Source organism: Cygnus olor, chromosome 1 (genome assembly GCF_009769625.2).
Source record: "Cygnus olor isolate bCygOlo1 chromosome 1, bCygOlo1.pri.v2, whole genome shotgun sequence".
Taxonomy (NCBI): domain Eukaryota; kingdom Metazoa; phylum Chordata; class Aves; order Anseriformes; family Anatidae; genus Cygnus; species Cygnus olor.
In genome coordinates, this window is record NC_049169.1 from 72,224,962 (window position 1) to 72,249,200 (window position 24,239).

Genomic DNA, 24,239 nt, shown 5'->3' on the forward strand with positions numbered 1-24,239 from the left:
CACAGGCAAATGGCGCCCTAAGATCTAATGAATTTCTTTGGAAACAGTGACATGCAGTGTGAGCATAAAGTAATGCTAAGTCTCCGAGAAACAAAAGCTCCAAAAGCTTATGAATTCCAGCTTTAGGAAGGATGCAGTTTTGGTTATTTACCATGTATGTGAAACAATTGAAGTGGCTTTTTTGCTGTGTTTATTTTGGAACTGGCTATTTTTAAGGTCGCAGTCCCTGCTAAGGGAGGAAACTGTATCTCTAGGGTATTGGGAATTAAACAGAGGAAAGAAAAAGGCACAGAGAAAGTAGCTGCCTTACACAGAGAGCTCAAATGCTTTGTTTCCTTCCTTGTTCAGCCTGTAGTCAAAAAAGAACTTTACAGTAAACACTGACTCATGCTTTTTATAAAACAAATGTAATCCTGAGTTTCACAGGAATTCTGTTTTAACTTTTTCCCTCCCGGAATCCCTTCTGATAAACTGCAGTATAAAGGGACATTACCACTTGTCAAGCAGCTTTTACAACTTCAGAGGTTAGGCTTACCACTCTCCTCTGTAGTGCATACTGTAATGGGACCTCTGTCAAGCCAAAATTTTGTGCAGTATTTTGCTTTGGAGATACAAATGAGGAGGTGTGGAGAAGGCAGCAAATGTTTTCGGAGTCTTGAAAAAGCAGATTTTGAGACAGAAATCAGCTATTGCAGAGGACACACACTGCACTGACACCAAAGACTTCTGTGCCAGGAACCAGAGGAAACCAGTGCTGAAGGAATGGTGCAAGAGAGAAAGGGAGCAAGAGAATGGAGAGGATGTGAGGACAACCAAGGCACCTGCACTGTAAATAAGTGCAGAACTTATTACTCTTATTAGCCTGCAGTCTGCTCTGTCTGTGCTTGAGAAGGTCACAAAAGATGTTACCACAGCAAAGCTACGCTGCATGGCTGACAAAAGGAATTCACTCTGGAGTCTTTGGTGTTAAATAATGCAAAGCAGGATCAATGCCAGCAGCTATACAAAAATAAGCTTCATAATTGCTCATTTGCAAAATACCAATGTTATTTATTTAAGCAACTATGACCTTTTTGATGCAGTAGTAATGTAATGATTGTGTGTGGGTGTCAGAAGAACATCATGACAATACAATGTTAATATCTTAGATCAGGAGTTGCCCAATTTATTTTTGCTGGGGTAGCACCCCTATAGAAACAGAACTACAGCTTTACCTCACTGTACTACAGAGTAGTACTTACTGTGCTACTACAGCTGTACCTCACTGAGGCAGGGTTTACAGCTGTTTTCAGTTCTGTCCCAGGCTCTGCATTTGCACTGGATGCAATTCTCATATGTCTTTTTCTCATGTGTGAACCATGAGAAATACACCAATATTTTGGGAATTCTCTTATCTAGCCTCTATTCTTCTAGTTGCAACCCAGATTATGGTGCATGTCGGGTATGTTCTTTCAACTGCACTGCCAAGAAGCATAATTTTATGGTGCACAAGACGTCTTCCATGCTTCTATTTAGGCAGGTAAAGCACATACAGGGAAGGAAACACATGCACACAACAGTCCAGAGGACAACTAATGTCAACTAGAATAGGTTATGGAACAGTGTGACCAGAACAAAATCAGAAAGGCTAGAAAGTGTAGGAAGACACTTCCATGTCTGGTACACCAACAGACATCATCTGTTCTCCATTGCTTTTACAAAAATGTCATCAGTAAGATGTAATGATTAATGGAAAGTCTGTACTTGCTACTTGGGCCCAATGGGGGTAAAGAACACCAAGAAACTGCAGCAATTATCAAAATGGGAAATGAAAAGAAACTCTGGAAAAGGGTGGGGTGGGTAGATCCTTGTACAAGAGTTCTACAGAGTGGAAAAGTAAGGAAGAATTTATCCAGATGATTTTCAGACAGGGTTATTTTGCTTCAGAAACAGGGCTATCTCATTCTCAAGCATTATAGTAAGAAACTATCTATGTATACTCAATTTATCTTTAGGTGATTGCTGTATGTCCATATGCAGGCTGACTTGAGTACAGTACATACCTGTACCCTACTTTCCAGTGACATATAAAAGTTAAACAGCTTTTTCTTTTAATCACCTGTGTATACATGTTCTGCTATAAACATTAATGTAAGTTTGTAAAAATACAGATCAGAACTGACTGCTACTGGTGTAAAGGGAAACCATGTGACCTCTCAATCCCCTTTAAACACATTAGTAGGCTTTAATAAAGTCAAGCAACATTGTTAGATATATTAGCACAACTAAACAATCCTTAAGGTGTAAAGGAACTTGTGCATGATAGTATAAGAGTATTAGTAAATTTAAGAACTAATAGTATTACAAACCATATGGCTACCACATTAAAAATCAACCTTTTTAAGAGTTCAGGAAGGAGCTTAAAAGCCTGTGAAGCATATTTAGATAGTGAAGACCTAAGAATTAGGTGTGTGTTGTGGGAATAGCTTTATTTCAATTTTGCTGTATAGTAGTCAATACATAGGTCTAAAGTGAATGAGAAACTCCTTAAGCAGATGATATTATTCAATGGAGTTTGAATATGAAAATATTCCTTCTAAGATATAGAGTAATGTAGGCTGGCCAAGAAAGATATTGTAACAGAAATATGCAAATAATTAATTCTGAAAGAATGTGGAAGCTGCATAAATATGAAAAGCACTGTGTTACGCTTAAACAAAATCATAATGCAATGCTGAGGGGCTGTTAAGTTTTCTAGAAGTTTAGGCTTTGGCTAGATGTTCTAACTAAGCATACCTTGCAGGAATACGCCATTTTTCATTCGCCACCTATCTGAAAGCATAAACACTTTCCAAAAAGTGAATAGCCTACTATGTTTTTATCAATGTTTCTTAAAAGTATGCTTTAACTACAAGGCATTAGAAAAACAATCTGCTCATGTGAAAGATCATTTTCTCAACTTCTTAATGGACTTAGGTGACTGACTTACCAATGCTTCTCTTTGGAGTCATGCTACTTCTCAGTCTCCCTTGTTAGCTTTGACACTGTATTTGGAATAGACAATGGTAAGCAGATTCTGGTTTGCGTCTTATCAGTGGACCTAAAATAAATAAAATTATTTTGTTCAGAATTATTTTTATTCTCCATGCTTCCAGGAACATAAGCACTGTCAAACTTCAGCAGTGACATATTTGAAAATCTCACTGGGATACCGAAGACAACATCCCAAGCAACATCAGAAGTCAGTTCCAAATGAGTCTATACATGATGGAACTAAGCAGATTTTAAAGGAACTAAGGCAATTTTAAAATAAGGTCTCATCTACAAAAGCTTTTTAACCATAACACTTAGAGCTCAGCTTACTTCCAGGAGTAAGTCTGAAGCTCAGTTAATTTTCTTGTTAGACGTGCTTTCAGTGACATAGTGTTAAAAACATGACCATTGCTTAAAAAAAAAAAAAAAAGGAAAAATATCAATTTCTGAGTTTCAGATTGTGACTATTCCAAAAACTATCCCTCATTCCACATTTTTTATTTATGAACAGCATGGCTCATGCACTTTCACACCGACCAGCATACTTTAATAAAAGCAAAAAGCTTTGTTTTTTTGTGTCTGAATCAGTAAGCATGCAAGGCAGCAACCCTAAGTGTCAATCTACTTATGCAGTATGGTCTTGATTTGATATCTTAATAATTCGATCCACTGTTTTTAAATAAATCAAAAAAGAGAACATATAGAGTTGGTAATCAAATCACGAATCCCCTTCTCTGCACAGCAATATTGGACTCTGTAAAAAGAATAAAATATTCTGATGATCCCTTCAACAAGTATGTAATTTACACATTCTATTTTTCATCATCAACTGTTTTCTTAGTTGCTAGAATATCTGGCACAAGTATGTGAAGTAAAGAAATCCTGTTGCATTGCATGCAAGAAACTAGATTGTGGAAAAAAAAAATCACCTAACTTCTACAGTATGCTTTGTTACCTAGGAACAATCCCAAACTACCTCTCAGAACTGTTCAAAGGTTCTATCGTAACTGCTTGGTGCATTTAATGTTAGATCACTGAGCTGCAAAATCAAATCATAGAGACAAAAATGTTTGCTATGTTTGTAATTACTCCAAACATCCCAATACCAAAAACAAAAATACACCTTCTTCCTCTGCTAGAAAGTTGTTGTGAATGTAGTTTTAGCTTCAGAGAACCAGGACTGCTCTTGGTAAGTAAGGACACATTATAGTACTAGTCTTTTCTGTCATCCTCAGATCTGTAAACTTGTTAGGAAGAAAAGAAACAATAAACCTTCCTTCAAGAAAGACCTAGTGCCAAAATCTACACTGAAAAAAATATCTAACAATCTTCTGTACAGATTAAGTTATATTCAGGACATGATATCCTCCTTTTTCTGTGACTGAACTCTCACCTTATACCTCTTTAGAATGTTACACGGAAATACGTTTTCTCATTCTTCCTGTGTGAGAGCTGTTAAAAAAAAACCTGCTGCTAACAGAAGCAGCAGCAAATCCAACAGTGAAAAAGCCTGTAAATGTCATTGCTAAAATATTTTTTAATTAACAAGCAAAGCACACCCATGATGGAATGTGATTTGTGTTTTACTACTTTTAAAACTTCACAACTTACTAATTTCAAATAATGATGTGCTTACCATTTTGCTAAGGAATTACAGCTTTTTAACATATCATCATCTAGCTCTAGTTGCTGAATTATTCACATGTTCTTTCAACCTTTCCCAAGGTATGGCTCATAAAAAAATAATCTGATGGAGTTTGTTATCTTAAAGGAAAAGGTTTAAATAGCACTACAGCAACAAAACATAATAACTGCATTCATATTTCTTTTTCTCTTATTTCCTTGTTTCTAAAGACATGAAGTAGTATTAATACTCTAAATAGCAGCTGCTGTTATTATTCACCAGAACACCTGAAAAAAATGTCCTGATGCACCTTATAATGTATTAAAATTCACAATTAGTTTGAATATGTCCTTCACGTTAAAGGGAGTATACCAGGATCCTGAGTCCTAAGATATAATTTATGACACAGTTTTCATTAAGTACCTGCTGCTGCAGGTACTGAATAGGTAAAATATTTGTTATTGCTCAAAGTACTGCAGTGAAAACACGCATATGAATTTAAAAATCACACGAGGTTATGTATGTATCTAACTACATCTGTCTCATTCAGACAGAGATTTTTGTATATTCCTTGCCTAGACTCTGGTAGTTACCTACGAACAGTTATGGTTCGGCTACAAAAACCAAAACTCACTGCAGGGTGCTTTACTGTGATTTGATTTTTAAGGGAGGAGTAAGTAGTCTTACTAATGACATTTTCCAGAAACTGCTTCTGATACATTCTTTCCCTCCCAAAAATCATTTTTACGATTATCAGTACAAATTGGGCTCTCAAGAATAGACTGTTTTCTTAAACATACAATGTGAAGTTGAACAAATCAAAGTCTCATAAATTTTCTTCATACATTTTTTTCACAATGGATTCATAAGTATTTCTGTAAATCTATATTCTAAACATTATCTTTAATGAACAGTATTTTAAAAAGATACTGTAAAATAAAAATAAATAACAACTTTCTAAATTATAAATAATAAATTAAAAAGAGAACCGATACTTAGCATCCACCATCAAGCCTATCACCTCTAACTGCTCTGTTTCTATAAGGAAATTATAGTTTTATGCCACCAGTACTGAGAACCCAATATGAGCCTGATCCTTCGTACCTAAAATGCCTTGCCTTTTCTTGAGAATCTCAAAGCCAGCTTTGTTATGGTTATCACCTTCACCTGCCATATGTGTCCTGCAACCCCTTAAGTACAACAACTTCTTGCTTTTCCTAAAAAAGGGGGTGCTGGTGTTTACACTGTATTTTGCATGCCTACAAACAGCAAGTGCTCATTGCACAGATTAAACAGGTCTTCTCCAACTGTAATCATAATGTACATTTTGCAATGCTGCTGGAGATTTCTTTCTGCTTCACTCATTTACATCACAATCCATTATAACCAACGTACACTTATCTGTGCACATAAATATCCATAAAATACGGATATCCTCTGAAATACAAGTTAAGGAACTGTTGTTGGTGACAGTCCGCTCTTTTGTCTGTGCATTACTAGCAGAAGAACAGCAATGCTTAATGAATTTCAATCAGGAATTAACAAGAGGAATGAAAAGTATTTTATGTATTTCCCTTTTTTTCATATGTGTAACTAAATCATGTGTGTCTTCTTGGTATTCATGCAGACACGTTTTCATGGAGTTATAAATAATCACTGAGACTGTCATCACAAAAAGAAGTGAGTAGAGAGCAAACACATAAAAAGCCTTAATGTTTTTGTTTATTTATACACTGTATTTCACTGTACTTTTCCTATCATAAGTCAACCAGCTAGGCACTGCTGAAAGAAACCTTGTTCAATACCAGCAAGAAAAGAAAAGATGCCTTGAAATTATTCTCTCAAAGAAACTAAAAGCAAACCAAAACAGAGCATAATATTCAAATGACATTATATTAGAAATGATATTCCAGAATTTACCAGCTGGGGGGAAACGGCAAGTTAAGCATATCCTTTTAGCTCTTCCATTTTGTTAATTTTTCACTAGCACATCTACCTAATATGAGACTTAAAGTGAATTCCAGTTTAATTTCTCCCTAGACTGTTCTGGAGACATCCTATTTAAATATGTTCTCATTTTCTTCATGTCATGTTATGTGTTTCTTCCCTGGGAGTGCAGTGTGTTGTCTTGAGAGGGTAATGCAGGTAACATTTAATATGTAATATGTAATTGTACAATAGTAGTAGCATTTATCAACTCTCAATTCCACTGGCTCTATTAATTCTCACAGACTATACCCATATAACTGAGGCCACATACTCTGAGACTCTGAAACGCTGCTAACCATTTTTAACTCCAAGCAGCAGAGACGGAGAACGAACTCAAGAGCAGTCAAATTGCACAAAGACAAATGACTACAAGAAGTCTGTGTCCTGGTTCCAAGATCCACCCTTAGCATTTTCTCTCATCCTCCCCAAAATACAGTGTTTGTATAACCGCTAAGGACCAAGAAAAAAAGCAAAATATCCATTAAATACACTGGAGTTTCCCTTCCAGTGACATTTAATGTTTCAGTTGTAATTTTGCACAGAACATTCATTAATTCAACAGCAAAACAATAGAAGAATCACAAAGTGTAAGAGAAAATCTTGAATTTCTATTGTCTTTGTATGCTTTGGTGTTAAAAAAATCCTCTGAGTACACACTTACTAGACACTAACAGACCCTTATCTAGTTCCAGGGATGTAGATGAAATATGTAAACTAAATGATATATCAACTAATATGCACTACTAAATGCAGGTAGAAATCCAGGAAAATTCAGTTAACAAAAAGATCGCCCTCTGCTTTCTCCTAGCTAGTGGTAAACACTGCTTTACACAATATTGTTACATTTTCCAGAATATTACACTGAATTTAGCAACTGCTTTAACTGCATTCTGTATTCTAACTAATATTATTTCAGCAAGTGTCACTGAAGTAGTGCAATGCAAATTGAACTTTCATTCTCGATTGTACTTCTACATTCTCCTAAACTGTACCCCTGCCATGAAAAGTACAATGCAAATGATAAATTCAATAAACTCTGTACTGTTCACCACTCACACGACACAGGAATGACTCGAAAAGGTTAGGCATATGACTAAAATTATGCATGTGAGTGGTCCTCCACATCTCATAGAAGCAAGTCACCAGAAAGCCATTGAACCCTGGCCAAGAGAAAAATGAAAGTCCTTGCAACTAGTGTATCTGTTGCCCAAATCCAGTTTCAATTCCACCGCCAAGAAAAGCGAGCTGTGCTTGCCTACGTGCTGGTCTGTACAGAAGAGCTTAGAAAACTATGTCCTCCTGGCCTCTGTATCCCTCAGAGGCTGCTGAGACTCTTCCACTCTGCCTACTACATGCCTGGTGAGAGATCTGTGGCCCAAGGAGGAAACAGAATGAGTTCTATGGCAGGTGGCTCAGAGAGCAAGTTCATACACGCTGGGCAGAAATCTGGCCTTTCTAAAAACCTAGGAGGATCTTAGTATCCACTCCTCTTGGGGAATGTGTTTAGCAGGTACAAACTGAGAGAGTTTCTAAACTACTCCTTTAAACAAAAGCTAATCCACTGGCATGTGCCAGGTTTGGCGACTTCGTACTCTCAAGTTAAACAGCTTACCTGAGCCCTGACACCCAACGAAAAGACTCAAGAAAGACTTCCTGTAGTTGGACGCGTTTTCTTCCGATATTAACACATTAGCTCTCGAATACTGCAACGTGAATGAACATCTGAAAATAGTATGGCTTTGTGAAAATGGTATGTCTGCATTTTACACATTTTTACTTTAATTATCTAAGCAGAAAGAAGATTAAGTATCTAAATTTAGAAGTTTAAATTCATTAGATTTGTAAATTTATTTATCTAAGCAGAAAAAAATCAGCAACATAAAAATAATTAAGAATATTTTCAATAATCAAAGTGAGAGTAACTAACAGTAAGTGGGAAAGGGAAAATTTGTATTTTAATATGCAATATTAATATAATACCTGCTTAGGATGGTATTTGAGAGTTCACATAAATATTTCAACATTCTAAATTGCACCTTCTCTGAACTATATCATACTCACATTTATTATCTTTATCATTTTCATTAGAACAGAAAGCTAGTAAATATACATTCAATTTCAATATCCTTAAAGTAATAACAGAGCTGTACCTTTGCCTTCACCCTCTGTCCATCTCTGCAGTGCCCAGTACTATTTTCATCAGCAAATGATTCCCTTAAGCTATAAATGCACAGTAAGATACATAACTGGCTGCATGACTGAAATGGCTTCCGGAAGGAGGATGCAAAATCTGAACTGTCACCTCCAACTCTGTTTCTCAGTGACACCGAGGCAGAGTTCCACAAATAGCTGGGAAGTTAAATTAAGAGGTTGTGTGATGTCCTGCCAGGGTCTTTACTAGGCCTCTAGAGTACAAAGGTTATATACTATTTATTTATAGAGAAGGATGATACTGTACAAACCATTTGAGGTTTTAGTAAGCTTCAGCTTCTAACCTAAGTGGTGCTGTGATTCTGTGCAATAATGCAACGTACACTACTACATTTTCAAAAATGGTATTAAAGTACACCTATGACTGAAAGGTGTCCTCTTTAGCTAATGTATGATCTTGATTCAAGAAAAAAAAAAGAGACATATGCTTAAATCTCCCTCAATTTGTACAGAGCTTACCTTGTATTATGGTTTAAAAGAAATTTATAGGAGACTTCCATCTCTTTCATACAGTTAGACTGAGCAGAGCCGAGATTAGTATTACCTCTACATGTTTGTGCAATGCTTAGCACAGCTATATAGTTTTTCTCCAGACATAAAATGACTTACTCTTCTGCATTCACAAAGCACACTGATTGAGATGTTCTAAGTATAAACAACATGAGCCCACCCTCCTCAGTAGTAACATATATGACTTTATAATTCAAAAGTTGGTAAGATTTGATTCTCACGCCAGTTCTGCCATCCAGTAACTGCAGCCGCTTGGTCATAGCACTCCTGCTTTGCCTCTGTTCTCCTGGGACAGGGTAGCAGAGTGCTAATGTTTGCTAGACAGCTGTTGTGTGGCTTAATTATCTCCACAAAGGAAAACAGAATTACTGCAAATTGTTGTTCAGTGACTTGAAATGCATGCAATGTCTGTCAATAATATCAGCAAATCAATCGGTATTTTGAGTACATACAAATACAGGCTGTTCTCTAAAAAATAAACACCGTTTTTCCCTTTTTAGTTAAAGAAGGATCTAAGTAGACTTAAGTCATGCGGTGAACCCTGCTTCTCCTCCCACTCTTCGCAAATAACCAGGCTGGAAAACTAAAGCATATTGTGCCTCTCCCTCCAGACACTGTTTTTATTTTAACATTAGTGACTTTCAAACCTGACAGAGCCTTTAATAAGACATAATAGGAAAGCTGAATGTCAGTCCCAAGAGTCAGAAAAACACTCCATTTTAACCTGTCTGAAATGCAGCAAACTGCTTCAAGAAAGAAAATGAACAGACAGAAGTACATAAATATTCTGGGTTAAGATACTTTTATTGTATCTGTTCAGACCTTGAGTATACATGAGACATATATGCTCACTAGAAGATATATAAAGACACTGGTTTTAGAAGTTTGTATTAGAGATTTTTTGTGTAGGTTGCATTAATTGTGATAATAAAGAGTATTTTAACAATTCAACTTTGAAATAAACTCATTTCCTCTCTTATTTGAAAATAATACAGCTATTAGTGATCTTCCTTGTACAACAAATCTGGTCATTTCTGGCCCTAACCAAACTCACAATCATGTTTTTCATGGTGTCTTTTTACAGTGCCTTGATGGGCAGTAGCATTTTCTGAATCTATCGATCCTCACAGTTTCCTTCTGATTTCCCCTCAACAGGAACACATCGTAGGAATAATAATCCCCATCTTTTACCTCTCCTGGCATCTTTAGCTACTTTTGACATTTCTTTTGATGGTTTCCATCTTTCACTGCCAACAATGTACCTGCTCATGGCATTTTCTTACATTTTTTCTCCAGTTGTTTTTTTTTTTCCTTTCCATCTTTATGATAGTTTTCTATTCCTTCTGAGGTGTTTCCTTTCCCTTTACTGTTTGCTTCTTAAAAAACACACAACCAAAACCCCAGAAACTTGTATTGTTTAAAAATATGGGATTGAGTGTCTAGGTTCATTTCCTGCATTGAAGCATAGTTTTTGTGTTACCTGAGGAAATTTAATTGCAGGCAGATATTTCAGTGCTAAAAGCCCACCGCTGATGTCAGACTTTCAAGAGCTCTCAGCATTAACTTCTTCCAGCTTCAAATCTTATGATCAGACAGCGCCAATAGAGCTGAGCATTTTTGAAAGTTCAGCCTTTCGTTCTGCTGTCTAAATAGGATTTCAAATTTTTTGACACTCTGGTCCTAATCTTTCAGTGTTCCAGTATGCCGTATGAAAATAAAAACCGGTATTTGCCTTGTCCCAAGCTTTATCTTTGCATGAAAGGAATTTAGGATACAGATGATCAAATATTGTACTACACACAGCTTGTCTTGAGTTTCAGCCTGGAACTCTACTATAAGACTCATTTAAGAATACCACAGTTACATAATGTAATGTCATATGTTCTATTTACTATAATAATTTGCCAAAAAGAAGGCATTTGACATTTAAGACAGTTCAGTTTCAGTGCACTAAAACTTGTAAAGTCTGTTTGCATTAAGAAACCTTCTCAAAATGAAAAAAAAAAGGAGAAACTCCCATAGCCAGACAGACTTTACAGTGATTTAGTTAAAATCAGCCTCTCAATGTCATGATTTTGTAAGGATGTGTGTTTGGCTGGTCATTTGGTTTTGCAGGAGATATCTGAGCAGTCTGAAAAACCATATGAGTAAATAGTAATTTTAATACTTTGCTCTTTACACTGCTTTGCATTCAATGCTCTTAATAAGTTTCACAAACACAGCAAAGAGACATTCTTTTTATTTAGCAGAAGATGCCACAAAGGGGTGACTGCGTCTGAGAACAGAGAGCAGCTCTGGCAGTTGCAGCCTGCTCATTTCAAGCTCTGCACTATGCCCATTCTGAAGGACAGATAAACCTGCTCACTCATTCTTATCCATAACCTAAGAGTTCATTGATGGACAGAGGCAACATCGTTACACAGATTCTAATGTTATGCGCCAAAGAGCTTAAGAACAGTCTAACCTTAAACATGCCTTGTGACTTTTGGCAACGTCCTAACTCACTATCCATGAATATGTCTATAAAACATCTGCTTTACAAGGAAAGAGAAGCTACCACCAACATCTTAGAAAGTGGAAAAACTGTTAATTTAAAAGTCTCTCAGATCTTTGTCTACTTAAGTAGTTTTTAAGCATTTATTAGCACGTCCCAGGGAAATCTGGTCTCAATATTTAACAGACTGATGATTCCTGTCCTTCCTATCTTCTTCAAATGGCCGTGTTCAAGATGCACCCTTCCTCTCCTCTTCCCACTTCTCTCTCCTGGTTAGATCTCAATCACTAGAAAGCTGGAAATTACTAAATATGTTCTCAATAAGATTCTAATTGTTTGGGAGGAAGGGATGAAGGAAATCTAACACATCAGATGATAGCAAAGTTGAAAGTATATGGTGTTTATCAAGCAGGTATGAAGACGTAATTTTAATATACATGTTTCAGCAAAATTACATTTTAGAAATACAGAAATACCTCAAGAATAAGACCCAGATTCAGTAAACTACCCTAGCACATACTTAGTCTGAAACATAGCAATGGAACTAAGTGTGCTTAAATACTTCCTTTAACTAGCACCTATCATGAATTTTGCTGCTGTTTCCAAGCATGTCCATGCTTAGACTTGATATGGCAGCTAAGACAAATTTTCTTGGAGTGCAGACCTTGTAGGCTAGTAGTTATCTAATTTACAAGGCTACACTATCATGGATTACTTAGTTGTGCTTGATCTACACCACTAATCTAACATCTTCCAAGAATGAATCACATTTCAAAATATAATTTCAATAACACTATACCGGCTTTGCTGTCAGATTCCATAATGTATCCTTCCATCTTTAACTAGGAGGAGGTAGTTTCAAAATAAACAAAAAGGAAGTGGTTCTTCATAACATGTGTGTTAAGCTGTGGGACTCCTTGCTAACGCAGATGCTCAGAATTTACAGGGCTCAGAGGAAGACTGTACAAGTTTACAGAACAGAAATCCACTGCGGTTACTAAGTAGAAAGAAACTATGCCTGCCTGAGTACATCTCTGGGATGGCTGAACACTGAGGGATTACTTACTAGAAATATGATATATAATTTCCTCATTCTTACACGCTTCCTTAGGCAGTCAGTTTTGGCCAGTGCTGAGGACAGGTGACAGTCAGAAGGAGTGGATAGTCCACCTCTCTGCTGGATGAGTCCTGGGACTCAGCTCATGGGCTCATGCTTATGCTCACACCTTCCATCCCTTCCTAATGAGGTACCATAACATAAGCTCCTACTCTGCACACTGCTGTGAGAGAATGATGAGGAATAGATAAACAAAATGTAAAATACTAAAGATTAAAGCTTAACCAATCCTGTCTCAGCCTACTGGTTAAAATTAAGCAAAAATGTTTCAGCATTTTTAATTTTCCCGTTTTCAGAAAAAGACTATGATTTTTTTTCAGTTTCACCCAAAACTAAGTAGCTCCAGATGCAAATTTAGAATAATACATTTTCATGAATTTTAAATATAGTTCACTTTTATATTCAAAATGAAGATTAAAACAAAAAGTCAATGACATTTAAAAAAATCAAAACTGCTTTACTGACTACCTTCAGTCCTATGTGTCAGTTACTAAGTTTAATGAGTTTTAACTCAATCTGACCAGCAATACAGATGTCCCATAATATTCTTAGTGAAAACACAGAGAAAAAATGATTGAATCTGTGAAAATCACTCTTTTGCTTGCAAATTCCAATCTATTCCTATCAGAACTAGACATAAGAAGAAATTCTACCAGAAGTTTTCCTCATAAGACTGCCAGCTGATTCTGCAGATTCAGCTAAATAAGACTTCTGTGCACTTCTCTGAACAGATCCTCCTAATCACTCTTAACAGGATATGAGAATAAAATTAGAAAAAGGGGGGGGGGGGTTGTACGGGACTAAAGGAACACAGAAACTTGACAGATCTGTATGTGCCACTTAATACTTTGTAAGCAGCCAAGTATTTATTTTCATCTTTTAGGTTGAAATTTTAAGATGCTGAATCTTGAAATGGATTATAATTGTGCCAACTGAAATTTCATTCAAATAGACTTGGCAATCAATTCCACCACTTATAATCCATAAGAAATCCTTTGGCTGCAGTGTAACACACAGGACACAGTTACTTGGAAACATGCTTTCAGTTTCAGGAATGAAAGGCAAATTTTAACATTTTAAGAAATCTACTGTATTGTTTAGATTGAAGGCGAGAATTTTGCCTCCTATCTTTATTCTAAGCAATGCAGTACTTTCCTTAAAATGCTGAAAATTGCCTTTCATTACCAAAATTGAAAGCATGTTTATGAGATCTTAGCTAGGTGGGATTACCATCAAGGTGCACAGATTCCACATACTGCTTGAGGTTTAGGGTCATCCCAACTGTAATTTCTTCTTTTTTTTTTTTTTTTTTTTTTGTGTGTGTGTGTGTGTGTGTGTGTGTGTACTGAGAGAAAAATCAAGCCCCTCTGAGGTTTGGAATCTAACCCATCTTTATATCATTTTTCATATTGGTTTTCCTGTGGCTTAAATCAATCCTCCCACCATCCGTAAGAGGCTACTGGGATCTGTCCTGTGAACCCCCTTCTTTTCCCCTAGCATACTTCCCTGTGATGATCTCATTCTCCACTCGTATATTTTCACATTCCATCTGTAGGCCGATAACTCATAAATCTGCCCCTTCTTTCATGTCATCTCATTTCATCTCATCCTGTCTCATGTCTCTTCTTGGGTGTTTTGTTGTCAGTTATGAGTCATTATAATTCAGACTTAATTCACATCTGAAATTCTCTTCCATCCCCACATTATGCTTTACCGTTCAATAGATGATACTTAGGTCCAATGAATGCCCTGCCTCCCAGAAAAGAAAAAAAAAAAAAAAAAGGAGACGAGGCGAAATCAATTTATCTTTTTGAACATTACCAAGGAAAACAAACTGTTACACCACAAGTTCAGGAACTTGCAGCATGAAGGCACTCAACTAAATCATCTTTATACCTTAATTTTTATTTTCTTCTTCCCCAGTGTCTGTTGCATTTGGATTTTACAGCTGAAATTTAACTACCATTGCTACCTAGCCTTCATTTTGCAGTAGATCTGCTCATGCTTGGGCTGCATAATAGGTGCAAAGCTGTCATTTTAAAATAGAGATATCTGAACATCATCAGCAGCTTAACAGCACCCAGACATCTCTGTTACCATTCAACACTGAATCAATTTCAAAAAAAGTAACCAATACTCCCGCACTTTTTGAAACCATTGCCTTGGTTACAGGATACAGCAAGCAGGAATGAAAGCAGTAGTTAATACAATTAACTGGAATAATCCTGTATCACATCCTGTATTAGTACTTTCATACTAATTCTTTTTACACTCAATGCAGAGTGTTTTGAAATGGGATGGACATGGGCTTTAAGAGTTTCTTTCACAAAGTTTTCCACTTAGGAAAAGTTCCTTTTAAAATGCCATCATCTTCTAGAAATACTGTGATAATATACCGATTTCAAGTTGTTTAGGTCCCAAAATTACAGAAAATTTGTGAAATAGAAGTACTCCTTCTCTGAAAACCAAAAAGAATAAAAATTTCCATCTCTAGAATACAGGAACACTTGTGAGTAGCTTTGTTATACTATAATCACAATTTATTTAGAAAATAGTGTATTGGGGTACTGTTAGAAATAGAAAAGGGTTGCAATGAGTATTAAGTGTAATTTTTTCCTTAAAGAAAGAAAAAAAAATCTTCCTTTCTAAAGTAGCTTGTTACCTATAGTTATTTAAATTATATATATTTTGAGATTTCTAAAAGGAAAACCTGACTTTTAGATTTTTTTTTATTTTGAGGAAATCAGATGTGCTACAACGATCACAACCTGAAATTCAAAGTCAAGTCTATTTTCCCCATAACTATGAGTTTTTAGAACTAATAAGGTCAGTAATTCATGTCTAAAATACTGGATGTTTGATTTGACCACCAATTTTTCACCTTTGGTTACAGAATTATTTCAGGTTAAAGAATGTTCTCAGACATTATTCTTCCTATCTATTGTCAATAGAAATTGGATAAGGGTCATTTCTCCTGTTTTAGAGTGTTCACTCTTCTCAAGGAATTATGTAACCGAGTAGTTCAACATTTTTTAATCTTAAGTATACTTATTTTAAGAAGGTTTGAAAGTTAAAATTATTTAGATAAAATTAATCTTCTTATAGGAAAACAATATCACTGTTCAAAGTTGAAGAGAAACATTTTCTAAGTCTACATTAGGAGATTCTGACAGCAGTTTCCTGTTCTTACAGAGAAAACTGTAGCTCCAAAAACAGACTGAGGATGTTTCTGAAGGCCAGTGATCTGACTCAAGGTTCAAAAATACTTGGAAGAAAAACACAATTTTTCACCACTGACATTACATTTTAAGAAGCTGCTGCTAGCAACTGCTTGCACTGGAGGCCCAATGTTACAAAAACAGCCAGTACAGACAAAATAGTGAAACTAGAAGTGCTACTAACGCTGCACCATCGCTCACTAGTCCCTCATCTTACATCTGTAATATGCGTAGCAAGATCTGGTGCTCCAGGATTTAATACCAGTTTTGCATACAAGGCATTTGAGGCTCACTCAGATGAAATAAACTGTACAAAGTCAAACAAGCAGTTTAGTAACAAAATCCAAAAGAGTACATCCATATACTGTCTACCAACACACTGCCAAAACCACTGGAATGCACACATAATAAAATACAAACTTGAATAAATATCTGGAAGCTGATACAGTGTGTAGTTCAGGAATTAAAAAAAAAATATTTAGAGTGACTTTGCTATTTACTCATATTTACTTTTCAAACAGTCGCATATGGTATAACATTTAACAAGGATGATTTTTTACATATTAGTGACATAACTGTTAAATATATACCCTTAGGAGGTACCCTCTGCTTCTGTGGTTTTGTTTAAAGCATGTGATTATGAACAACAGTTTGCAATGTTCATTAAAATGATTTAATGATTGTACTGAGATAATATAAGACTGTAATGATTACAAAAGTAAAGCATTTTCTTTGAATGTACTTTGTATCGATGCATTCTGCAAACACAACTCTTACCTTTAAACCTGTTAGCAATCCCATTTGCTTCACTAAATTCATCAGTTATAAATGGACCTAGCTGTGTACAGGCAATATCTCTACACTATTATCATAATACAAAAATGTATGTAATTACTTGCTAGTGTTATCAGTTTGCACATCCATAGCACACCCGTCATCACTTGCTCACAAGGAGCTTTGAAAAGTAATCACACAATTGTTCTTGCTTTAGAGATGCGTAGCACAGACTAAACAGACACCTTTACTACTTTTCCCTGTATGTACTGATAAAAAAAAAATCTCTTCCTATAATCTAGAAATTCACAACCTTTCTGCAAATTGTCCTTCCTATCCAACTGCAAAGTCCAATTTCTACATTGGGAATAACTGCAAATGCCTTATTTCTTTCCAACTGTATATAATACATTTATGCTATTAAAACCTCAATAAAATCCTTGAGATACACAAGACCTTCTGGGCACCAAAAGCAATTTCACCTTTACTGTAGTCTACAATTTACGCAGTTCCCAGAATCTAATTCAGTACTCCCGAGATTAATGGGAGTTTGATAGTGCCTTCTTCAGGTGCTGAATGAGCCCATCAGCAGAGTAAGCCTGTTCACTTCGCTGCAGTGGGAGTCAGAAAACAGCCAGCTTTATCCACAGCTCCAAGGATGGCCATCAATTCTCTGGGTAGTAATGGGGTAAAATCTGACCTAGCTAACAGATTTGACGGAACATCCAGCAGCATAAATATGTACTGAATTTCAAGCTGCAACTCTTACACAGTACCTTTTAAATCATAGCTTCATCTTTAAGTTGCATGGGGGCATTCTGACTAAACAGTTTTAATGCTTCTTATAACTATTTCATTCATTTTATGTTATTTTATCATCACCTTTTGTGAGTCATCATGAACATTTTCCTTCAAGCCTTTAAGTGCATAAACTGCAGAGTACCCCACACTGTGCACCAATTACTGGTATACATAATGAAATCACAAATACCTGAACACCTTGCAGATCAGTCTCTGATGTCTTCTCTTTGTGCCTCTTGAGTTCACTTTGCCAGATTACTACTTCATCTTTTTAGGGGCAGCCTGAGATAGATACGCTGTAACAGCAGAAGAAAAAGCTGCCTGAGTATCAATTCAGTCAGAAAATGCAGAATAAACACAGCAAAAGCCAAAACATCATAAAATAAACATGTTATATATATACCGTTACCCCCTACAGTCTGTTTTACTGATAAATGTGACATATCATACAGAGCAGATAAACAAGAAACAGTAAACAAACCATGTCATTTCATAGAAAATGATGGAAAACATTTTCACTGTTCCTTTAAGCAGTGGTTTTAAACTTTTTGAACTGGGCTGCATTGAAGATTACTGGCAGTGCCTGATGCTTTGCTTGATCAGTGCTTCTTTGCCACCCCTTTTTTCCCCCCTCTTCAGTTGAACCAGAAAAGCATATTAGCTCAAGCACAACATCTTCCCTTTTATATACAGACACCTCCCTGGCTTCAGACTACTGACTCAGAGTATACACATTAGGGTGTAATTACACTTGAAAACAAATAAAAACTTTCCTCTGTTCAGGAATTGGGAGAAGCAGAAACCATTTGCTGTATGCCAAGGCCAAACTGTCTTCCACGTAAACTGGTGTAAGCTTGCGCTGAGTAGAATGATAGTCTGACAGTTCATACAAGCAGAGAACTTGGTCACTGAATGTATAAAAACCTCTGTGAAATACCTTTACATTTACCACCAAACACCACAAGACCAAAGAGAACGCTATTCTCTCCAGGACACTGAGAAAAATTTTGTGAAAGAGTCAGTTCCCTGACTTAAAGATAAATCAGCACACATCCAAATACTGGAACTTCACATAGATCTGGATGAGGATGAAAATGTTACAGTGTCCCAAGCAGATCTCAATTGTTCTTCTGTATTTTCCTTGCCTTCCGTCTTCTTTCAAAAACCCAATCCAAAACCTGTCTTCCCTTTCAACATCCCTGGGCCTCAGTCCACTGTGAGTTTTTCCCTGATGGAAGCAACTTGGGTATGACCTAGTCAAAACAAAATTTTGAACATCCAATAAAACACACTCCCCTTCTCACTGCTTCCTCCAAATCCTGCTAGCCTGTGGTATAGAGCAGTTAGTAGACATCACCTGGTGCAGAGCTGAAACACTCCTCCACCAGAGGTCAGCAGGCTAGACCAGTCATCATGTGTGTATCGTAATCACTTCCAGACCGCTTGTGTCGATTTACCTACACAAGCAGTTATTGCTGACATGCTCTATCAATTTAAGGTTCCTGTTCATCTGAAAAAATAGCAATCCACATGATCTTCATTTGAACATTCCTTACTCTCTTATCTTGTGCAAGTACATCGTTAAAAAACCATATATATTGCAATTACAACTACTAGTTGTGTATAATACTTGCTTTCTTCTACCTTCAAAAGTTAATTGTCACTGAAGCTAAGCAGCCTTCCATACCAGGCACTACCAGGGCCCATAACAGGCACAAGCCTAAGTCTCTACTACCTGCTGCTGCTTCAGGTCTCTGCGTCTCCTTGTCACTAGATACCGATTACAACAGATGGTAGACTGATGTCTTACATGCTCAAAGGTCACACAGCAACATGTAGGTCTAATTCAAACCCAGTTTCAGTACTAGATGACTGACATGTTAGTTCCCAGTTTCAAATGCTTCTGTTTGCTTATGTTGGCCTTTATGGTAACATCAGAATCTGCACATGGATTTCAAACAGGTTCTAAAATGCATACACCATGCAGGCAAAGGACTTTCCATACGAGTATTCTTTCATTAATATTGGTGAGTTTGAATTTCTCATGAATACTGCTGCAAGCCTAAAATTTTCAAAACCCAGGGCACTGTGATTTTGAAAAATGTAATCTCCATTAACAACAATTTCTGAAGATTTTAGAGCCTTCTGAGGATTCCTGAGGCTGACAACCAAAATTCACTAATTATTTTCCAATCTTAAGGCTAGATACATTGTGAAAAGTTCTGGAGCGGACCATATTTGGAAGAGATCTGATGATTTACACATCAATAACATCCCATGGAGTTCAAAACCCTATCCTTTCCTTGTAACCAAATTCTTCCATTAGCAGCAGGCATATAATCACATTAAAGTAAACTGTAAGGCTTGAGTAGAAAAGAATGGATAATGAAAACTCTGAGCACTGAGTAACTGCAGGGAGTCTAAAGCTGAAGATCTAATAATTGGTCTTATCTCTACCAAGGTGCAACAGAATAAGCTGAGAAGTGCAAGAACATCTGACAAGGCCCTAGGGCTCTTTGCAGCTTGCAGAGAAGCTTCATTGTTGTGAAAAATTTTAAGGATGATCCCATATGGAGAGAACAAGAGAAACTTCTTTCTCCTGCCATGCTGCTGATGTGGGTTTCTGGAAGGTGCACTTATCTACATGCTTTTCCCTTCATACGAGCCACAGCAATGCTGAAGTTTCACTGTTGGGTTCTCCTTTAAATCTCTTCTCAGGCACAGTAAGTGGTAGGTGCACAAAGAACAGCTGCTGATGGAGCCCAAGTTCTGCTGTCTCGTGGTAGAGAAGCCCATGGGAAAACTCTAAAGACAGATACCTCCTTCTTGAAGTTTCTGCATTTCAATCTGTGCTTTGCCCGAGCCTTACTCAGGATACATTAGTTCATTATTGCAAATGTTTAGATTTAGAGATTTATTTGTGATTATTACATACTGAATCAGTTCCTGACACCTCACCTTCCAAATTGAAGGAAACACCCAATTTTGTACAGTGGGAAGAGAAGGTGGTCCTTCCTTCCCTAAACTCTAATACAAACTCAGAACACCAACAGGTGGAAATGCAGACACGCTTCATGTCTTTCTCTGGATGATGTGTAAGTGCCTGAGTAACAGGTTTATGAGACTCTTCCTCCAAACACAGAGCAGCTTCTCTCTGAAATATGCAAATGATATGGCACCAAGACATACAGAAGTCCACACTGCATCAGAAATATCAAAAGATCCTTCTTCATCTTCCAAAAGAGTTTCAGTATATCTACTTCACAAACAATTGCACTCTCTTCTGATCCAGACATTCAGGAAACAGTTTGCCTTCTAAGGAGGAATGCATGGAGAAGGCCAAGGGAGAAGCAGAGCAGTAAGATAACAGGACTTTAACTGGCAAAAGCTGAGTAACAGTGCTCATTGCTCACAGTGAGATACAGCTATTGCCATGTGATCTGTTACCTCTTCAGAGCATCAATTCTTTCTGGGTAACCTGGAGTTTACATATAAAAAGGCATTTGAGTGAGCAGGCTGTAGTTGATCGAAGTCACACATGGTAACAGAGTGGAGATTACTTTGAGAATGCTCTTCATGCCCACCCTCTGCCCAGACCTGAACAGTACACAAGATTTGTCAGAGAAGGTGCCAAAAGCAGACTCGTTTATGTTTTCTGTTACAATATCTAGTTTAGAGAAGAACTGTAAGCTTTGCTTATGGGGATCGTATATTTCTATAGGTAAAATTTGCATCAATGTCTTTCCATTTTAAGACATGGTAATAAATAGAATAGACATGACATGATTGCTTCTTCTTTCTCCATCAATGTTTTACTGAACAGGCATGGCTTTCTAGAAAGAGCAAATTCTTGTTTTACAGACCATCCCTTCATCTGTCTGGAGAAATAGGGATGCTTCACCAAATCCTTGTTATAGCTGTTTTCAGTGACCAACCACTTCCACATTCCCTGAAACATATATCAAAGAACTAGTTCTACTAAAACCAGAAGGGAATGTATGCATTATTTCATTTGCGTGGTATTATGGATTTGCAGCTTTCTTTTACTCTGAGAGAAACTACAGCATGTGTCTCTTGCAAATTCCCATTGAAAATAGGTGGAGTTTTATCACTGGAATGAGTTTTGTGCTATTCTAAGTGCACCAAACAATATCCTTTTCCTTGGGCAGCATAAAATACTGCGCTTGGGATATAGAAATTTGTCTGTCTATGAAAAAGGAACCAAAGCTTGTATTTTTAATGCCCCAACCCTTTCACTGCCTACAGCCCTTAAGCCCGCTGTACTTACTACTTTAACAGAACAGTGGTGGAAGAGAAACTGGAAAAAAATGTAATTGAAATATAAGCAAATGACCTCATCTACAACATGGATCTGTGGCAAGCCTGATTCCACCACCGGTGAAGTCCAAGAGAAGTTTCATCTTCAAAGAAAGTAGCAGCAGATCTTTACTCAGTATAACAAAACATTAGCAGTCTGTAATTTTGTATAGTTAAAACTTGTTGACTATAGCTAGGTCAAGTGAATGGTTATGTCACATGATACTGCTTTCAAGTTTCCTGATGCTCTCACACAGTCCTCAGCTTTCTTCTTCTTCTTTTTTTTTTTTTTTTCCATTTTCTAATAGAAACTAGAAAGAAACAGGGTCAGAGGGGATATTAATGGGAGGTTTGGGTTACCCTGCACCTTCCTTTTATAGCCGATGACAGATTTTATCATTCTTACCTTATGATTAAGTTTTACTAGCGAAGGTATTGTCAAGGCTTTCAAGTCTAACTTAAATCACTCCAACATAAACTGACAAAGCAAAATCAGGACTTTATTTACACAGCCTGAAAGAAATTATTACTGGCAGGCCAAAGCACCCAGACAAAAATGGATACCTTTGTTTCATGACTTGTAAAAACACACCCTTTGCAACCTCTAGTGCACACCTAGCAGTTCTCAAAACCCAATAGCTGTATGGTACTACTGATACTTATCCTAGACTGGGTGATGAAATCTACAAAGAATACCATTTAAATATAAAATCTGAGCCATAATGTGACTGTCTGAATCCATAGATCTGTTCTCCGCCAAACCCAGCGAGTCCAAGTCTGCCATCATTCGTCCCGTCTGCCCTTCCAGTGACACTGTACCAGCAACCTCACACCGATAAACCACCTAAGGAGCTTGTTCCAGGAAGGGCCTCCAACACTACATGCAGAGAGGGCAGATGGGATTTGCAGCAAGCCACAGCTTGAGCATCCTGAGAAAATGGCACTTCCTAGGCAGCCCCTTCCTTGCCTGTCATGGTAATGCATGGAAGGGAGCTAACCGTAGCCAGTTGTCTCCAATCCATTAAACAGAGTAACTGCACTGTCCTGCCTCACAAGGCACTTCCAGTGCTTGACATGAGTAAGGTTTCAAGGGCTGTGAAAAACTCAAATACTACAGGAACGGCATCCAAGAGCCACAGGCACAGTCTTTATTACTGCTGAATGCAATTATTATTACTTGAAAAAGCCAACCTTACCATTTAGAATCTGACCAAAGGGATTAGGACTTGACCGGAGACCTGCAAGTTAGAAAATGCACCTTACAATAACACAATCTGTACAACAGGTACATCTAGTTCAGTGAGATGGTCTATATCAAATCCAAATTGCTATTTTTATTTCCCCACTTGAGATGGCCACTGAATAATCACGTTAGCAAAAATCCCTCAGAAATAATTTTAGCCATATGAAATGCCTGTGCATGTTCCCTCAAGAAACAGTTCACAACATTTTGCCTTGTAGGTTATGTTTATTACTCACAAGTTTAGAAAACAGGACTTAAGACATACCATTTGTATTTTAAATATAGCGGACTGAAGCATGGAATAAGAAAAATGTTCATTCTGTCCTGAGAAATATTGCAAAGGACTGTCCAAAGTACATTTTGTGAAATGTACAATTTGTGAAATGTTATGCATAGGATTTTTTTTTTTTCCAGTTAAACATTTCTCTCTTAATCCTTTTAGGACTAGAATATCATTAGTCTAATTCAAGACTACGTGCCTTATTTCCTCCTTCCCCCTTAGAATAAGGCTGTATCAATCAGTATGTGTTCATCTTGCAAATCAGCTTCTGCAAGTGGCTTGCTTTTCTCTGCAGCTGTATGCTAGCTTCATCATGGAGTTGAAGTCAGCTGCTCTAATACTTGCCACTAAAACACAGAATGTCAATCACTTACACTACTCATGAGAATTAGCGCAACACAAGTCTAATTAGAAACTAAACACTGTGTTATCTGCAATGATTGGGAGATGGAGTAAGCTGATGCATGTTTTAGGAACCTTTCTTGCTGCACAGTAGTTCATGATAACACCCACCTCACAGCTCATTAGCAAATCAAAATATTATACTGTATAAATACTACTTTGCTCTTTTACATTTTACAGAAGCCTCAGGTCTCAGAAGCCTCCGTTACAGCGTATATGTGATTTAGTTATATTGGAACATTGTAGG

At 37.0% G+C, this 24,239-nt stretch overlaps 1 long non-coding RNA gene across 11 annotated transcripts in view; it reads right to left on the reverse strand.

Annotated features, from left to right (window-relative positions):
• The window catches only part of LOC121073548, a 131,550-nt gene that overhangs the window by 47,075 nt on the left and 60,236 nt on the right, over positions 1–24,239 (reverse strand). For 10 of the 11 annotated variants that reach the window (XR_005821795.1, XR_005821793.1, XR_005821796.1 and 7 more), the window contains 2 exons: positions 17,941–18,046; positions 2,969–3,079 (listed from right to left, as the gene is read on the reverse strand). This is a non-coding gene — a long non-coding RNA (uncharacterized LOC121073548). Of the gene's footprint in view, positions 1–2,968; positions 3,080–8,237; positions 8,348–17,940; positions 18,047–24,239 lie in introns of all 11 variants that reach the window. The other variant, XR_005821790.1, reaches the window with a different exon arrangement.